Source organism: Plectrocnemia conspersa, unplaced genomic scaffold (assembly GCF_051122295.1).
Source record: "Plectrocnemia conspersa isolate PC_06_02 unplaced genomic scaffold, ASM5112229v1 ptg000003l, whole genome shotgun sequence".
NCBI lineage: Eukaryota > Metazoa > Arthropoda > Insecta > Trichoptera > Polycentropodidae > Plectrocnemia > Plectrocnemia conspersa.
This window is the reverse complement of record NW_028277167.1, coordinates 21,940,646-21,962,149: the sequence shown is the minus strand read 5'-3', so window position 1 is coordinate 21,962,149 and position 21,504 is coordinate 21,940,646. Positions and strand designations below refer to the sequence as shown.

The following is a 21,504-nucleotide window of genomic DNA, read 5'->3' as shown; positions in this document are numbered from 1 at the left end:
GGTTGTTTTACAATGATTTTTAACCGCTGACTGTCATATTTTAACATGATGGGTAAATTATTTTACTTTCGTTTCGTAATCTTATATGATGAGTATTTTTATGGCAAGACCGATTCGGTTCACAAATATTCTTGAAATAAGCAAGAACAGATTTTTCGTCTCCATTCAGCGCTTGCTTTCTATTTTCCTTTCATTTACACTTGAAAGGTTTTTACATATTGAGCCCCTATTTTTTGATCAAATATTTTTTTTTGTGCCTAATATCTGATTTGCAGTTTTGTTTAATTAGGAGTTCAATAAAAAAATATTCAGTCCATGTATTGCAATTTTAACACAATTCCAAAAGTAAAAAACACTGCAACATTCGGAATAAAAACGGTAATAAAAATATTCTGCAACATAAAATTATTATGAAAAGTTTCGCTTATATGTGTTAAAGTATATCTAAATTTAACTAATTTGACATATTTTTTTATAAAAACAAGATATACTGCGGTATTGGTATCACTGCTTTAAGAATGCAAAAAAACGCTGAAGAAATAGAAGATAAAAGCAAACGAAACCAAATCTGTGCATGTAACGTTCTTCATAAGAAACACCTAATTAAAAGTCAATAAAATTAATAAATTCGCTGCTCTAAAACCAGAAAAATTAAAATAGTAATAAAAAAAGTTATTTAATGGTTAAATAAATATGTATATTTTATATTAATAAATTTAAACGATATGTAAAATTATGTGAAATAAAAAGTTAAAATATCAATCATATTTTTTTAGCTACTTATATATGTACAAGTTTTACTTTTTTAAACCTTAAACCTTGAATAAGGTTAATATGTATTACGTATAATAGTATAGCATAATCAATTATGAAATGTAATTTAATGTAAATGTATATTTGTAAAATTCTAAATTTTTAATAAAAATAAACTATTGATACAGATCAACGGAGAATTGTATATGTAAATATGTTATATAATATATTTAAATAAAAAATGGTTTATTATATTATAAAATATAAGATTTAGTAATATATGTATTATAAAGTAGGACAAATAATTTCGATTAGTGTACATTAGAATTCACTTCGTCATAATACAAAAATCAGAGTCAGAGTTTTATTAGTAATAATTTTACGGTCAAATCATCATGGAATATATATTAAAGAATCACAAGAGAGCTCACTCGCGTGATATGCGAATCGATAAAATATGTTCGTCGTGATGCTGTGGGAAAAGCGGAGAAAAATCTCGGGCGATATCTCGACCCCAAATACAATCTTTACGACATGAAACGTGGGGCCGGAAAGTCCTTTTCTTACATATTGACAAATCTCTATATAACGCCCCCCGATACAAATGTCTCACGCGATAACGGAATATTAACACCTTATGATATTTCATATAATATATATCGTATCGTGTATCTTTTTATATATAATAGTATAAAAATACATATATATATATGCTTTAAATTTAATTTGATTAAAACAACTGCTGGGACCGAACAAAGTAATCCTTCGTGCTCACTTCCTGAGGTCATCGCTTAACAACCGACCATAAAACAAAGGACGAAAGTCTAACCAGTCACGCGACCATCGACCACCTTTCTATTTTATATCCCTGGGGACTTTTCCTCTTTCGTCGGTCATGAGTGGCTTAAACCAATCTTCGTATCACACGGCTCTGTAGCTCAGCTACAAAAGTCTATATGTAATGCATTCTGTGTGATGGTATTTAAAAAAATAAAAGTTTGTGATTTATGCGTAATTTTTGAATACAAATATATTAAATATATAAGTGTATGTACAAAGCATAAAAACACATCGCGGGAATAATGATGAAACTCAAGCTCATAATATAAATTCTGAAGGAAAGTAGCTTCGACAAGTCAAGTTAAAAGTTTGAATATCCATCTGTTCTGAGACATATTTGATATTCTTATTTAAAAAAGCATGTACTGGGCATAGCTTTTCGTGTAATACTACATATTTTTTAATAAATTTTATATTTGCAAAGTTTAAAATAGCTCCTATGTAACATTTAATTTTTATGACACTCATCGTTATTATGTCTTCATACGTGTAGTACATTACACGCTGATAACATTTTATGCGATCTCCGTTATTTGACCTGTTGTTGTTGCAGACTCACCGTTTTTTCATCGTTAATTTTAATAGAACTCCCGACAACAATAAGTTTAATGGATTCGTGACAACGGCCAGGATGTTCGCCTATTTATTTTACATGAAAGTCGCGTTTTATTACTTAGCCGGACGTAATGTCTTCTGTGGCACTAAACTAAGGCCAACGCAATCTCCATAGCGTGTGGATAACGTATTATGTATGTTGAAACGAAGTACATTAAGACATACTGTAAATTAGAAAGCATTTTGCGAAAAGTTAACTATCATTGATTCTGCCAGGGACAATTTAAAGCATATATATATATATATATATATATATATATATATATATATATATATATATATATATATATATATATATATATATATATATATATATATATATATATATATATATATATATATATATATATATATATATATATATATATATATATATGTCGAAATGTATATTTGAATACACATATAATTTACTTTTAACTTTTTCGATTAAAATTTGGTTATTCAGCGATTACAAAATACAAATTTAATAATGCTGCGAATTAAAGTATCATAGAGGACGCGAATAACTGACGGATCGTCAAAGTGAAATGCATTCCTAATAAAAAAGCCGAACATCTTGAAAGATTTATCCTAGACGTCATTTACGTATAGAGAGTACTTCCACTTGTTTTCAAAAGTGATTCAGAGATCTATAGTGAAAGTTTCTTTAACCAAAATGTTTCCACCGAGATCGTATGAATAATCTAATGGTGAATGGGAGCAAAGAAATGACACAATATGGCACTTTCTGACATCAAATTCCCCATAGAGAATCTAAATCACTCTGTAGAGAGGAGTCCGCAACAGATCGAATGCATTTAAACAATTTTAAATCAACTAAAATTGTAACTGTCGTATTTATATCATTAATTAACAAGCAACAACTACAGAATGACACAGTATGATATTTTCTGACACTAAAGAACAAACAGTTGACGTTTAATAGTAAGCCATGAAAAACCTTTTTTAATGCTTTCTCAAAATACGTATATGTATATGAGATTTTGTCACTGTTTTGGCAAAACACAAAATGTTAGCATAGCCGGTATGAGGGTGAAGCGAGCGAGACATTTGCATCAGGTGAAAGGGCGCCGAATTAGTCAGTGAATTAAAAAAATCAAAATAAAAACACTACATTGTTCTTTGGTCAAGGATATGACAATGTGACGAATATGTCTGGTGCTATATTTAATCGGAAAAATAAGCAAGATATGTATGTACATATGTTTCTTGCATGGCTCACAAATTTAATTTGGTTTGTAAAAATGCCGCTTCTTCAAATTTTAGCATGATTACATTTTTCAGAATCATTCAGAAAATCAATACTTTTTTTTGTGCATTTGGCGACTATTGGGATCAACTAATGTTTGTATTAAAAACAACAACAAAGAAAATGCTATCAAGGAATTGGATCAGCAAATTGCATTGCAACGTGTCGAAATTAAAACCAATAAAATTTAAAGTTTTGTGTATAATATCAGCGTGGAATATAATGTTAATAGAGTAAACAAAGCTTTGCAGTAAAAACGATTACTATAATTAAAGATTTACGTTTAATACAATGATTATCTAATTCATTGCAGCAAATGAGAGACACCATATGGGAAAATCTTTTTTTCTAAAATTGAGAAAATGGCTTCAGAAATGGAATATAATTTGAAAACGAACGATGTAAAATTTTCAAATTAGATGATCGACCTCAGCAATCTGTTCCTTATGATGATTTTTTTTCAGTAGAAATGAAAGGAGTGAAAGATATCTTTATAGCTTAATTTAGATAAGGATATGAAAAATTATATGAAATTTTAACACATTTCGAATTTTTTCGAAAAATTTATGTCCACGAATGCAGAAAATTTACGTAAAGCAGTTTATGATTTTGACTTCAAATATCCTAACAATAATAATTTTAATAAATTATTATCAGAAATAATTAGTTTAAAAAATCTGGCAATCTCAAGACAGCTACAAATTCAGATATATTAAAATAATGCGTGATTACAATCTAATACAGCCATATTCGAATTTTGATAATGCGTTAAGGATAATTTTAACATTATCGGTCACTGTAACCTCTGGTAAAAGAGGCTTTAGTAAATTAAAAATTATAAAAACCTATTTAAGATCGTGATTTATCAGTAGTTGTACAAAACAGATTGATTTTATTAAGATAATTGATAAATTTTATGCAAAAAAGCATGAAAAATAAAACTGTGGCTAACACACATGTTTAAAAGGGTCTTATTCTCAAAACTTACGTTAATTTACTATGACCAAAATGATCATCCATCAACATAAAAACAGACAATAGACAATTGCGTAAAGGATGTACTACACAAAAGCCTTTTTTATGACTAGAAAAAATAACACGGTTCTTACTGTAAATATTCTCCGTCATTAAAAGAATATTTCTTTGTTGCGAAATGGTCGCGGGTATAATAAATCACCGAGCCCACAAGATTTCCGTTGCGGTATAAGACCTTGGACAACGCCCATCGAGCGAATGTCGCTTTCCAAAGGCGCACACTTATTTCGTTCTTCTAAGAAATGCGTACATCTATTGACTGGATGATTGCAATTAGTCAGTAAGCTTTACATCCCTGGATATTTAAGCCTGGATTTCAATGAGATAAGAGCAGTCACAAGCAGTCACTAGCAGGCACTTGAAAAGACCAGCAGACGTTCGCCACCCAAGGACAACATATGATCATAGACGCATATATCCCGCCGCCAGCTTCCCCACCACCACTCGGAGAATATACTATCGCTGCCACACCAATCAGAATCTGAGGATCGTTCGCTGACAACATCCCTCCGCCAGCTTCTCCACTACCGTTCGGAGAGAAGCTGGCGGAGGGATGATGTCAGTGAACGATACATTATATTTACATATGTTGCGAAAGGCGATAAATGTATCGCCTGTCGCAACATTTGTAAATATAATGTAATAAAACTCTAACTATTCTCCAACAAGCGTCTCATTGGCTACGAAGTCACTCCCTAGGGGTTTCAAACATATAAAAACTTTTAACGTAAAGAGTAAAATATTTTATTTTGTTTCTATTTTATATTTTTTAATCACCGAAAAATTGTAAATTAGATAACTGAAATCTCATGATATTTCTTTATATAATATAATTATCAATAAATCCATTTTGTTACGAAATTTATATTTTTGCTTTATATTATACTTATTGAAAGTAAATAAAACCTACATAGGGGCGCTAATTTGTCCTTTTGTCTCAGGTAACAAAATGTCTAGTCTCGGCTCTAAAGAACGGGGGGGACGAAACCCATACTGTTGATCCAACATAACTTGCCAAAAGTAATTAAAGACTATGGATAATAATTTCAATCAGAAAGAAGAAGCTGACAACATTGCAACTGGTCAATAGTTATTTATGCACAATTTATAACCAATTTTTGGTTGTGCATTTATAAAGAGCAAAAATACGAGGAACAGCGAGACTGACTTCGCAGCCCTTCATTATTAAACCGGGAACCAAATCAGGCCCAGAATAACGCCCTACCCCGTCTTTAACTTCAAAGCCGTATTTAAGATCGTAAATGCTTGCAATCTGTATAGAGCCTACAGCTTGTTTATATATTGAACTATAATTTTATTTGACTCTAGCTTATCTACATAGTGAATCTATCATGCGTTTTCATCACATTACGATATTTTCACGAGAAAATCGCGCTTCAAAAACACACAATTGTTTATTATTTGAATCGCAGCCGACCACAAACGTTTTATTCGTTATATGACCATTGATAAAACGCTGGTTTAATGCGATCAATCGAATTAACGCACCCAGCTCGTAATCTGCGTAACACGTTCGCGCGCGTTCAATTATCGCTTCGTTTAATAACTCGGCTTGAAAGTTACACACATGTTCGCTATGATAAATATCCGGAGCACGCTTCAGTGGCCCTTTTATCACGAACATATCTTCTTGCACCACAATGGGACGCATTCACGTCGATATCTGGAGCGAGCTTCCAAAGTCGGAGTCACCAATCGGGGGACATATTGTCGCGTGCCGATCGCTCATCAATTCGACCGCAACAATAAACAATTGATTGGGAATCTGGAAGGAATTATTGTAGAAACCCGTCATCGATCAAGCCACGGGGAGACGAAATCAAATATGTCCGGATTATTGGGTATCTTTGCGAAGATTTTAAAGCGTCAAAGATAAAGTCGAGCTTCGGGATGTAATCCATTATTGATGGGGGCAGTCAGCGGTGGCCAACACGCGATCGCCGGGCACGGAAGTGGAGCGGGGCTTAATTTGTTTCTGTTAGAAATTAATAAGTCAGAGAGCGATTTTTCATTATGTAATATCAAAATTGAAAGTGATTTTGTTACGAGTGTACCCCTTTTTCTAAAAAAATATTTAGAAATAAATTAAGTCCCCTATAGTTTCAAAATTTTCAAACAACAATAGCACGTGGCTTATTGTATTAATTAATTCAGCTTTTCTGGAAAAAATTAAAACATATTTAGTTAATTAAAAGTAGCAAATATGCTATGATGTCTGCTGAAGTAATTATTCACTTTTAAATGATCAAGATTATTAATAAATTAGGCAATCCCAAAATTAATGTCGTTTTTTAACGCGCAAAAAACACCTTTAACTTACAAAAAATACACAAAATATATTTTTTTTTATTTTAAATCTTGATATATTTTAAATTCATTAGCATAAAATGTTATGCTTGCACTACACTCTCTGGAAGTTTTCCGAACCGAAGTTCAACTGAAGTCGGCCGAGGTCGCCGACTTCCGAGTAGCAGCCACACTGTCACAAATTTCATATGCCGTTCGGACAGCGCGGCGGCTGCTGTCACGTACAGCTGGCATATTTACGCGCGATCGAAAAATGTGCCAAATAATCGCAATTTTTAAATTGTCATATTATTAAAATTACGCTACTGATAATTATAAAAGTTTGTGTGAGAACTCACCAATACAATATCAGTGAAAACTTTTCGGTCGTAAATATTCAATTTACGCAAAATCTTTGTCAGCTTTTGCAAAATGCCATAAGGCATAAAAATGATACTTCAGAATACGAACACCACATCTGTGACTATCCTAGAATTTGTCGCCATCGATTCTAAATAAGAATTCGTTATGGTGTGACATTTATATAAACCGATCTAGGAAAATACATAAGGATATTCAAAAAGATATTTTTTAACAAAATCAAGTTTCACTAATTGTTTTTTAATTATTTAATTTTATTTGAAAAAAATATAATTACGATATCTGTTAGAAGAATATACTATCAAAAATATAATTAATCCCTTTTGGTGCGCTAAAATATTCAAAAATGTCAGTAAGACTGTTGAAGTCCCCGATAAGCATGTGGTATTATAACTTGACCACGTGATCACGATGCAGCGCTCGTCATGCGTGTTGACCATAAGACGCCTACGCGCATACTGAAATTGAATCGAGTTACTCGTTCTATCTCAGTTTGCAAAAAACCATATCATTATCTCTCTCACTCTCGCCACTTAACACACGAGAGAGGGAAAGGGGAAGTATCTCACCGCTCGCGCTCGAAAGAGCAGCTCTGATTTCGGTCCGTTTGCCGACAATGTTCGGAAGCGCTTAAAGCTGGCCAAGTCGACTGAATTACCCCCACTTTACCTTCCGTTCTCAGTAACCTCGGGGAACTTTCGAGAGATTTTAGAGCGGGCAGAACCGAACTCGACCGAAGTAACTCAGTATATTCTCCGTCCTTGGCCAACCTTGGCCAACTTCCAGAGAGTGTAGTGCAGGCATTAGAGGTTTTGAAGCAAAATGTTCCGATAGATGTTGCATCGATAGAAATAAACTGTATTCAGAAAGAGCAAGGTTTGAAGATAAGATAAAACCTTTCAACCAAATTCCTTGATTTTATCGAGAGTCAATTTCACTACATGGGGACGCGCAACGTCGTGTTGTAAAACTATTCGATTTCTGTTGAAGGGTGCAGGTCTATTTTTTTTACTTCATTGTGAAAATGATCCAGCTGATCACAATAAAAGTTTGCTACTATTTTTAAACTAGGTTTAAAAGTTTCATAATGCACAATCCCTTTTCAATTCCACCATACACAATTTGTTAATATTTAAGCCAGGGCTTTGAGGTAGTTTTTGCTACTAGATTTCTGGATAACTACTGTCTAAAATAATGAGTATATATTTTTACATAAATTATTTGTTCTAGCACGATTCTCAAAAATTTCAATTCGAAAGAGACGAGTTATTTATTTGGATGAAAATTTTGGAGCTTCTTGGGAGAGGTTAAGGTTCCACATCTGTGGGTAAAGGTTATAGTATGAACGAAGCAACTATTAGAACAATTTAAAGTAATGAAGATTCCATCCGAAAATCAGTAATTTTTGGATCAAAAATTAGTTTCAAAAAGTCATCGTATAGATGAAATTACATCTTAGAGAAGGCGAAAAAATTTTTACTATTGTATTAATATAACATTTTAATAAAACTATTTTTAGAATTTATTTATTTGGTTTTTATTATTACCTTTTTTACACGATTTTATATACTACAATGTTGTTATTTTCTCAAATAAGAAGGTTTTTTAAATTTTGGGAACCATTCATAGATATTTATATGTATTCAATCACTTTTTTACACGATTTTTTGTGGAACGTATCTACCGTGTAAAAAAGAGTTGGGTGTATATATAGCTACACACAGATTTTAAGCGTTATAACCAATCGAAATACTTAATTCAAATTTTTGTAAAGCTGTAAAGATTAAAAGCTTTCGATTTTTTTACAAATATGCCCGTAATAAAAAAAATATTTTATATTGTAATTATTATAAATATATATTGAAACTTTATTTTAGATACACATGCGACCCGTGTGTGTTGGTGTTTATATTTAAATTTTAAACACATACACACAGACAGTATAGCTCGCACGCGTGACTTATCGGCAAAGTTGGCCGGTCGTCCGAGCAAACCTCGCATTAAGTGGAACAAATCGTCGGCAAAGTTTACCAGTTAAAACTTTACACAAGAAGCAATATCGACAGACACCCCTCAATATCACGCCATGTTTCATTTTTATCGCGGCCCGTTGTAATATGCAAAAATCGACTCGTATCGCGTATCGACTCGGATATCATGGGTGGACTTGATTGCGCGGTTCTGGCATATTTTTTTGTGTATCTATCTATTCCAGATGTGACATGGATACTGAACGCCCACTTTTTCAGTGAGCAAAATAAATAAGAGTTAATTCAAAATATCGACACGTAGGTATATGTATTGTAAAACTTATCATAATATTGTACTAATTTAAATGTAATGTTAATACAGGCTTTGTGTGTTCGGTATAATTTATAAATGTATGTAAAATATAAAAATTATTAGAAGCTCTGCGCGCGTTGGGTGCTGAATAAATAAAATGCTTTAGAAATATTTTTTAGACTAATAAATAGTAAATAGATTACATTAATTATGATCAATTTATATATTCGCTGAATTTATAATGCGCCCTGGGCATCAATATCTTCGATTTGCCCATATACACATTATTTGATACACACATCGCGTTATGTAGTAAACGACATTTTAGCACCCAAAAATGAGAGCATTATCGATTCGACGCCCACTCAGGGCCAAGATACGTTTTCATCGCGTGTCAAATCCGAATACAATTTTCCCGGTAAAATATTTTATGCAGACACACACACAGCCGCAGAACCATATTTTTATCTGTGTGGCACGCACACACGCACGATAGGATATAATGGAATTAATAGACCGTCGAAAGAGACCTTCGTTTGGCAACTCGACGTCTTGCGATAGACGGTATCGAAAAGCTGGTTTAATATTTTATGTGCACGCGCTGTCTGGTGGTTAATAAGTTTTCCATAAAAAAATATGCTGTTAGATCCATGTTAGTATTCGTGGATGGCATTATACGGTAAATTACTTTACACTCAACCTTAGGGTCAACTTAGATTGCATCCGGACATTAAAGACCCCGCTCGGAAAATAATAATGTCACTTTCGAAAGGCTACCTGGACACTTGGGAGTAGAAGTATAAGGGGTGGATAAATGTACATGCGTATATATTGAAGCTATGTCTGAATTCTGTGGTCTACCATATTAACATACAATACAATCAAATTAAAAACAAACCCTCTCTAATTATACGTACATATATTAATTAATGATAATAAAAACTAAATAATATATTTCACATACGAGTATCAATAGTCGCGGTATAAAAATATGTGATTTTTTAAATATGTTATAAAAAAAGTATGACTATTTATTTTACAATGTAACATACATATGTAACATAATTTAATTTATTTTAGTTTTCTTGAAAATATTTTGTACAATTCCAGCTAACTGAATGGCAATATCCAGTTTGATATGTGTCAGAAGCAGACAAGTTTTTTTATCAAATAAATTTCACGAATGTTTCCAAAAAATGTATGTCGATAAATTTCATTTAAAATAATGTATTATACAAGATAGTATCAAGTCTTAGTTCAAATGTGTCACAACCAGTGTTTATGGAAATAATAAATATATATCAAATTAGTGCCAAATCAATACCTCTTGTGCTTCAAAATAAATTTAAAATATATTATTTAGAAAATATTAGTCTGTAAATATGATATAATATATTACATTAGTTACTTAAAAAATTGCACATATATCTATACAGTCAGAAATACATGTATTTATGTACATATATTAAGTCGAACATGCACTAAATTTAACAAATGTATTCATGTACCTACATCTGATTTCACACACTAAATTTTAAGTTATTGTGATACTAGAGCAAAATTCTATATTAACAAAATGTTTCTAGAAAAAATAATCTTTGTTTGGAAAGGATGCGCGGTAAACAATGCATTCTAACCTGCGCAGAAGTACTATTGTTATGCTTATACTTGTGTTAACGATCGCTGAAAGTAGCTAGCTGTCAGTTTCACTTTTAAGAAACATATGCATTTGGTCCACCGACATCCTCATCTGCGATTCGCTAGAGCTGTCTTAAAACAGCAATAAAAAATATGTGATACTTGGTCACAGAGAAGCAGATAGGTAGACGGACAGGTAGTTAGAAAAAGGCAGACAAAGGACGACGCTTCCGAGATCACAGTCGACAATATTTAGCTGACATTCCAACATTTCACGACTTTCAAGACAAGCAATTTAGACTGCTTGATACCCAAATAAACTTCCCAGCTCTTCCGGCGTTTATTTTGGCCGTCAAATCAGTCTTTAATCCGAAATATTTTATATTAAATAATTATAAACTATTATTAAAGCTTATAATCAATATACCATTACGAACGGCCTGTCTCGATTTTATTTTAATTTTAAATTATAATGTTCATGCTTAAGATTAGGAAAATCTAAGAAAACCTAATCTGTAATGATCTTTTAAGCATGATAAAAATTAAAAAATACATATGAGATCCGAACTCAGATACTTCAGGTATTATTCACTGACTTTGCTCTATTGTGTTTATTCTAGTAGCAAGCAATATCCAATCCATTTGATTGTTTTTTATGTATGCGTTAGCACCAATTTAACCGTTAGTTAATCGCGATTTTACGCGAATCTAGCAATTAATAACGCCGATCCTTTTCGCCGTACACTCCCATCCCCATAAAATAAAACTGAGAATATAATCCACTCTCATTGTTGATTCAATCGAATTTGGACAGAAATAGGAATGCATTCGTCGCTTTGCGACTGTGTGCTAATTGGCTTAATCCCCCTCGCGCCGGCCCTGAACAATGAAAAAAATGTGAGCATACTATAAATACTACAGCGTATAATATAATATAAAGTGAATGAAGTAATTAACTAAATACACCGTGCGCTCTGTGAAAAATGACATGGAAAAAGTTTACGTTTTGACGTTTGTGTTTCAAACGCGATCCGGTCGCTTTGTAGGCTTAAGTGCTTATGCCTGTTAGCAAAATTCGGCTTCCAGCTTTTTTCCTTTTCTCTTTCGACGTCCTGCGGCTATAACGTACACTAATGGTCAGAGGAACTTTGCCCTCGCGAACTCGACGTGCTCTTTGTTTTTGTTATCGAATCGATGAGTGTAAGCCATGAATTATTATTATAAACGAATCTAGAGAATCTATGTATATATGAAATTTATGATTAGCGTGTTTAATACTATGAGAAAATTGCCTACTTATATTTTTTTGTAGAAAGCGATTAGGAAACAAATAAGCGCGTAGTTGTGTATGTATCGTATTGCTCGAAAATAGCTAAAATATGTAGAGCTAAGATGTAATCAAATGTTCAGAAAAGCACAACAGTTGCTTTCATTTTAAATAACTACAGTTCTATTGCATATTTGCAATCACTTGAATCGCTTTTTCGTCAGAATACTGATTTATTCCTATGCGCTTTGAAAGCTGTAGTAATGAATATTTGAATAGCTGTAATACATACATAATTCAAGAAGTCTTATAATACAGAGAAGCACACAATCTTATTAAAAAAGTTGTTCCATCTCTAGATTACCAATAATCTAACAATATGCATATCTTAAAAAATAAATAAATTGGTATAACCTTTGGAGATTTCTTACAGTGTTATCGACCGTTAATTTCTGGTCATTATATCACATTAAAACCTCTCAAGTGCTCTCTGAGAAGTGTAACACGATAGATAGATACAGTATCGCATCGCAGATAGACAAAGGGAGGCGTTCAAGTTTGTTCGTTATAAAGAAACTGGCGTTAAAAAACTTGGGCTCACTGTAAGCGAATTAGCGATGTAAAGTGTATCATATTATCTGAGGCGAAAACTTGGATTTAAACAATTTACATTGTGGAGTATTATTTTCAGCGGGTCGCTTATTTAATAGAGGAGTCCGCTTTAATTTTGTTGTAGGAGGATGACGACAGAATACTAAAACTCTCGTCCTTGTAAAAGCGGCGCCTTTGGGTTATAGTAGAATTTGAAAATTTTACACTGAAACGACGGTATTTCAATGGATATATGCACATATATTAAATGCGAGCGGATAACTCTAAAATGTATATGATATTGTTGTTCTTTGAAAATCTGTTAAAAATGCAAACCTCCCAAAAAACAGAAGGGCTGATGTATGTAATACATATACACGTATTCAGCTTCGAATGCGTATCGATCGGGCTTCTCACACATTCCGACAAAAACGGTTCACACGTGATGGCGAGACACAAACATAGACCGGGTGTTGATACAACTTGTGTGATAGATCGAGTCTTGAAACTTTTTGATTAAACTCGGTGACGTTACGCGCCCCACGGCCAATAAATAACTTTTGGTGCACAGAACTCACCGAATGTGTTTGGGGATGTTAAGTTTAAACAATTTGTTATCGTAACCGTTGAAATAACAACGGAGAGTAGGTAACATTAGTCAGAATAACCGAAAGCTAATTTATTATATTTTTTAATAATAAAAGTATATTCAAATCCTAAATTTCTAAGTTGCACTTTATAGACGTATGAGAAGATTATTGTTGTATTTTATAAAATCAGACACAGTGTATTAATGTAGATATAATACAACAGTGATTTCCAAAGTGGTGATCCGCGAGCTCTATGCTGCTTGTCCGCACAACATAAGTCAGAAAAATGTAAAAAGTTAAAAGTTTTCTCATTTGAGTTGAATATTTTCTTTTAGTTTAGAACACAAACAGCTTCTAATGCATGCCAATGTACCATGGTTGCTAAAAAGTCAAGTATTTTTAAGACTAATAATACCTGCTCAGTACACGCTTATATACACTTGGTCAGGTTGGTGAAGGTTTTTTTGCTCACCCGCTCTCGACGCGACGCATTTATAAATGAAGATTTGGCAACTCGTACTTCAATTGCTGCGTTTAATAATGTAATTAAACACCATTTGTACTTCTAAAGACCTTGAATGACCGTTAGATATGCTTTTAGCTAATACTTTAGATTTAGGATCATCACGTACAAAATATCAGAATCACAGTGACACTCAACGGCGTTTTTTAAAAACTAAAAGCGTTTTGTTTATTGCGCTTTTAACGCGTATACATACAAAAATGTACCAAAAAAATATGCAAAAACGCAACAAATACAACAAAATCTCGATATTAATTGCGACACTTACTCTACTTAAATATAAAATAAACACAAAAATAATGACGATTTTTGAACACTAAAATAATTTACTTCGTACTGTTGAGTAGTACACAAGTATTTAGTTAGTTGATGAGTCTTAATTGATTTTTGTTTAATGAGAAAAATAACAGTTTATCTGATCGGGGAATAATAATAGAAGAAATATGTCGTTTAAAAAAAATCTACGGAGCTGCACATTGTATGAATTTCCTATGAAAATTAATTCAATAGCTGCTCCAAAAATTTTTGTGAAATTTTATTTTATTTTATGAACGAGCCTTGAAGTTAACCACAAAAATTATTAGATAAATTAGTCATATGAACTAAAACTGAAGCACATCTAACGGTAATCATCAAAGAATTATTAAACATGGTTGATATTTTGTAGTCTAGTACAAGAAAGTGTTAAATAAATATTGGCAAGAGCAAAATAATATTTTTTGCGTTCTCAATGAATTTTCAGATCACTACAGAATAACGAGGATATTAACCCATGTAATCTTCTGCAAAAAAATAACAATTACAGCCATTTATCTAAGATCAGATCATTGGGGACGAAAAATGAATCATGTATTAGGGACACCTAAATCTGGATTGTTTCTAAAAATGTTTTTTTGTATATGCTGAGATTCCAAAGAAACAATTAATTTTAAAATATTAAAACAAAATTAAACATTGATAGCAGAATTTTATAGTAGATTCTGACTCAAAAAAATATTCTCAAACATAATAACACATTCCTTATTGTCTTGGGATAAAATCTGAAACCTTGGTTGGGAAGTTTTATTTGATCCTCAATATTCATTATTTCAATAAAGCAATTTTAAGGGGTTATTTTAACGTATGTTTTTAGTTACTGTAGTTGCACTACTTCCTTTTTCAATTGATCCAACACGCAAGTCATTTATTATTACATTTAACCACAAACGGGGTTGTTACACGACCGAAGACGATGCAAAACTGATCTAGAGCTAAGTATAAGATGTCCCTTTTATATATGACAAAAATAGTAGTTTTAAAACAAGATACGACAGAGTAGGTAATTCCACCCACAGAATTTTCTGGGCGATGGAGAAGTGCCAATTTTTTGTTTGTACAAAAAGATTGCTAAAATGTTTTAGGCATTTTATATTAATATAAAGTAAAATTATTTTGCATTAAATATACTGCATTTTGTTATTTTTTTAAAGTGTAATCGTTTTGTTTAGGTATCTATGGGCTAGGCCCGATTAAAATATTTAATAAAATAAACTAGAGGGAGTGAAATCGGTTATTTTTTATTGAAAAATGGAAGAAGGAAAAAACGATTAAAACTATATTATATAGAAAAAAATTTCAATATACTTAAAAATGCTTTATAAGTCTTATTAAATTTATTGGTAGCCGTAATAGATACCGTAAATCAATATTTCAATTGATTTGAAATCAAATATCATTTAAAACAACAATACTAATGATAAATCATTAAATAGGTCTTTAAAGTATTGTTTTTTTGTTTAAAAAAATAAAACATTTAATACCCAAGTTATTGACTATATTAAAGGAACTGGTACATCAAATATTATTCACTGAAAACTATGTTACAGAATTTCTTAATGCGTGAATTAATATGTCTCGGAATCGCGGCGGTATAATATGCATTGTACATATATACGTATTGTAACATTCAAGTATGAAGCATATTGCAAATTATTGCCATAACTTAGTACTCAGCAATATGTTGACAGGCGATAACGCATCTAAACAATAGATCTCCAGAATAGGGGCGTTTAGACGACTTACGCCCCTTTTCTACACATGGGTTTGATTAAATATTTACGCCTCCTTTTCCACAAAGAAATTTCGAAAATAATATATAAAAACTATAACTCACTATTAAAGACGGTTTTATGATCAACGATTATTATTAAGAAAAAAAATAAAATAAATAAATGAATGTGGATAATTTAAAAATGTAATTTTTAGCAAAAATTATTATTCTTATTTTACTATAGGTCTAAGATATATAGTTTATAAATATTAACCCTATAAAAATCTGCTCAAGAAAATTTTTAGCAAAATATCTGAGGGGAGTACAGAAACACTTTCTTACCATAAGACACACATGACTATAAATATTTATATTTATGAAATGATTATATTCTGTTATATAACTCAATAATTTAATTTAATTTATTAAACTAATATTATAATTAATTTTGCGTTTGATATGAAATCAGTGTGTGAATCCGATATAGTAACACCACCGCCAAGTATAGTTCAAATTAACGCACAAGCTATCCGAGCGTACGTAAAATGAAATAAAAGGATAAAATTGGATTTTAAACCGTATTTAGTTAACTTTCATGGCGGCGAAAACCCTCAAGAGGAACAATCGTAAATATTTATATTATGAGTTTGCGGTTGGCGAGGGGTTATTGCGCGCTTTGCGGCTACACCTATCCGGATATCCGATCTGATCGTGGTTAATTTCCGGCTTTAATTGTAACAGGCCAGTGGGCAATAAATAATAAAGATAATAAAAATTGTAATAAATAAACTACGTATTGTAATACGCCACACATTTATATCAAATGTATATAAATCTACAAAGATCTTATTCACTCAAAATATATTTTATTTATATTATTTTTAATAAAGAAACCAATATTAAATTAACTAACCCTAAATGAATTAACTGAAAGCAACTTAACTTAAATAGTTCTTAAACCAACATAATTTTTTGATTTTTCATTAGGTTAGGTTTGGTTTTTAATTTTAAATATTGTAATATTTGGTTGAAATATGTGACGTCACAATTCTATGAATTTTTAATCATGTCGAAATACATGTACTAGATCATTTGTTTGTTAACAAATATAATTTTACTGATACGTAGCAGTGAAAATGTAAATGAAGCATTTTATACATATTTACTGATTGAGTTAGTAAAGTTATATTTGTACTGGTAATACACATTCACTGTAACATAAACACTCATTTTTTCAATGTATTTTTCAATGAGCAGCAACTTATAAAATGCTCTGTTATAATATATATATATATTTGCGTTTCTTATTGTATTATTTTTATAGGGAAATTTGTGACAATGTCAACCCAAATATGATTAAATAAAAATATATTATTTTTTAGAAGAAACGTGTGAACCTTTGCATCAATACAATGTATCTAGTGTTACAAAAGAGTAAAGGTCGGTTCGACGTATATTTTAAATTATCTAATGTTTCGAAAGCATTGCTAATTGGACATTTGACGTTGGTAAACTCGAAATTAATTAAAATTAATAATCCCTGCAATAACTGATACGTTTCACATTCTCGGGTTACCCGCTTCAAAAAGCGTTAATTTAGAACAAATAGCAACTTATTGGATTTCTACAGAAAAAGGCCTAACGGTTCGGAGAATTCAATGAAATTAATTTCAGGCTAACTTCAGGTCGAAAAATAATATCAATTAAAAATATAATAAAAAAGAAAAATTTTACAACAACAACAACAAGAAAAAGTTATATTTTTTCAATAGGTTAATTTTTTTGTAATTCATTGCTTTCCGGTCCGATCAGTGGAGGGTATGGGGTTAATGGGACCCCGTACCGGGTTTTATCATAACAATGGCGGTGTAATTGGTACATATTTCTACGTAATCTGCCGCGTTTTGTATTAATTTACATCAAAAGAGGGGCGAAAAATAGCTTTGTAAGACTCTTACGGCACAATTCGTTCAAACTTTGGTTGTATCAGTGATTGGAAAATTTTGATTATTTTGCAACCATATGCGTTTAAAGCATCGAATTTACGAGGGTAATTTGAAAGTAAAGATAAAAATGACTAGCAGAAACAGAGGTGTAAATTCATAATCCCGTTAAGTGAAAAGTTCTTTTGTGTGAAAATTTGTTGCAATTTAGACACGAATAATAAAATATAAATAATGATATTTAGTTCATTTCACGTTAATAAAAATAAATATATACTAACATTCTTGCATTTGTGTCACATTCTGACAATCACTCATCTCATATAGAGAAACATTTCCCCCAAAAACATGTACACCTTACATACAAGGCAGCAAATATGTTTGGGCACTCATGAAGTTTCACCCGGAAGACAATTTTTCTCGTACATATGTTCTCGTCCATATATCACTTTTTTTTCTATTCGGGGGCTCGAGGCGAAAAACTGCCCCTGGGGGAGTATCGCCCCCGCTCCTCCAGTCCGTCCTTTTCCATCGGGCCGCACTGTGGGGTCCCGAGCCAATTAAAAGGGTCACCAACAAGACGGAGGACTGTAAACGGCCAAGAAGCCAGGAATTGCACACAATTTCGCCGACGACGGACGCCGTTGAGTCAAATTACTCGTCTTTATCCGACAGCCATCGCAAGAGTAAATGGCGAGATTTGAAATATAGTTAAAAATTGCATTAAAAAATAAATTACTTTTGGTGTGACTCTTTACCCCCATTTTCCACTATGAAAAAGTTTCGTTTGTTGACGCGCAAACTCCAGAAACAATCGGCTTGATCTAAGACTATCGTAATCTGGCATATGATCAAAAACGGAACACATAAAATAATTAAAGAAATAAATAAAATGAGGACAGATACAAATCGCCTCAAAATAAAACTTATGAAATTGTATGTTGTTCAATTATACTGTGTCATTAGCGGTAGTTTCAAGTATTGTCGTTGTATATTAAAATAATGTTGGTCCAAGCACAGCGTTTTGTGGTACCTTTACATTGTTCGAAAATAGATTTATAGATTAAAATTAAAACACAGTCGTCAAAAATCCCACTTCGACACAGTGTACACGCCCACTAAAACGTGCCGTCCGCCACATAACGCAGGCTTTGCTGTCCGAGTGCACATCTCTAGCTCGCCCCTTTTCAGGACCATAAAGCGACAATCGAAACTGATATGCCCACGAATGAAATAATGGAAAAGCCGACACGAAAGGAGAAAAAACCCGAAATAAACGCTTACTGCGCGCTTCGATTGTCGCGCTCGAAATCGCGTCGAAAAATATCGGCACTCAAAGGGTTAACGGAGGGTCGGGCGCGATTCGAAGCTTTTCGGCGGAAACGTGTGGGTGATTTTTAGTCCCTGTGTATGAATGTACATATGTATATGTGTGTGGGAGAATGTGTGGCTTAGCCCCCATACTTGTTTCATAATCGTAAAGTGTCACCGCATGCGGGATATAATTATTAATAGTGCGATATAACTCGATGACCACATAATACACAAGCATAAAACGTTATATAGTGTTTATCAAAATATATAGCCCCTCCCAAAACAACCCCCCTTTCCGAACGTCGTAAATATTGTTATTTAGTTTTAGAGAGCAAAATACATTAATCATGTGATGTAAAATAATAATATTGTAATATATTACACGTTAGCGCTTTGAATAATCTAATTCAAACATGGCTGTACGATATATTTATATTGTTTAGTAAATTTTTAATCATTTGCACGCAATAACACGAGAGTGATTTTACTATGTATGACTTTTGAATGTCAATTTTTGCTTAAGAATCACATACACACATCATGGTATTTGAACTCTTAGAACTTAAAGCTTATTTTATAGTATGAATAATACTATTTATCATTAAGCAATTGATAATGTGTTTGAATCTACAAGAATCTTATTATTAATAATAATAATTAGTACGTGTATTATATGAGGTGTGATAAAAAAATACGGTTAATGAATTTTTATAGCAGCAACTGCTGACACTACATCCGCTTAAAATAATAAGTCCGATAGCCTGATCCGTTGAGATAGTCAGTGTCAAGTTTGAACAAGTTGTAGCTTGTCAGCCGGCTTTCAGAGCTGGAAGAGTTAGGTCGTGTTTTCATATCGAAACAATAATTTCCGGGGTATTCAAAACATGCGAGCAGTACTAGGATGATTATTTTTTCAATATTTTATTCCATATTTTATCAACTTCAAAACAGCGGAATAAACGATTTTAATTATCCCCATTAGGTTAACTATTATCTGAGAAACATCTATTAAAATTCAAAGGCCATTAACCAAATTTATAGTAACCTAATAATTGTGTCTATAGTATGGTTTATTTTCAATGTGACGTGTTCGAAGAGTTTTACTTTTTGTTTGGAAATTCCGCCACATTTCTTTCACACAAGGCTGCAAAATCTGCCTTACGCTTTATAAACTCGGCTAGTTTGAGTGCGAATATAAATTTCGCGCATCATCAATCTGGATTCATATCAATTTGGCGTCGCGATAAAGGGCGGTTAATAAAAAAGTCGCGCATCTAGCGCTCAGAAAAAAGCGTAAACACCGAACGACACTTTGATGGCGTGAAAGCCTTATAATGGCCGTACGAAATTGATTCCAAACGTTTATAACTCGACACGGAGAATCAAAATACGTTTTTATTATGCAATTATTGTACCTGCGCGTCAGATTCGAAGCTTAAACTTTTTCCATTTTACCCCCCAATTTCCGGTTTTGTATATAAAACATATTTGATTTGCCACACGAGCAACGAAATGCTCGAAAATAAAAAAATATTTTGTCGTATATTGACACATTAATATGGTATTCCTATTTGATTTTATTTGTATGATTAACTATATTAAGTATTTTTTGCGTAAGCAAAAAAATATTATTAATAATTAGAACGTACGATTGCTTAAATTTCGAAAAGATATAACATAATATAACAATACTTTTAGGTGATTTTAATGCAAAGAGGAAACGTTATTCTTATGTGTGTAGAAAAAAATGTGGGATGATATGGTATTGGCCTTCAAAACAAAAGGTGAGAAAAACTCGTAGAATTCTAAAAATAATTTCTTTATGATGAATACAACATATAAGACGATTATATATTTGTAGTACACCTGGAGATATATATTAAAAGCAAATAGATTATGTAATGATTGATACTATATATAAATCATATATATGTATATTAAATATAAAATAATTATCAAAGTGCAGATTATATTGAATTTAAAAATGGTTGACGTTATGCTGCTCCCAAGATGAAAATCTATTATTAGATTAAATGTTACAGTGGCAATATTGAAAAAAACTAAAATTATGACAATCTCAGATTTTAAAAAATACCATAATTTACAAAATCGAGTAATCAGTAACACACGGAAGATCAAGATCTTT

At 32.0% G+C, this 21,504-nt stretch overlaps 1 protein-coding gene across 3 annotated transcripts in view; it reads right to left on the bottom strand.

Moving 5' to 3' along the window:
• The window catches only part of LOC148236959 (matrix metalloproteinase-2-like), a 293,116-nt gene that overhangs the window by 160,160 nt on the left and 111,452 nt on the right, over positions 1–21,504 (bottom strand). The window lies entirely within an intron of this gene.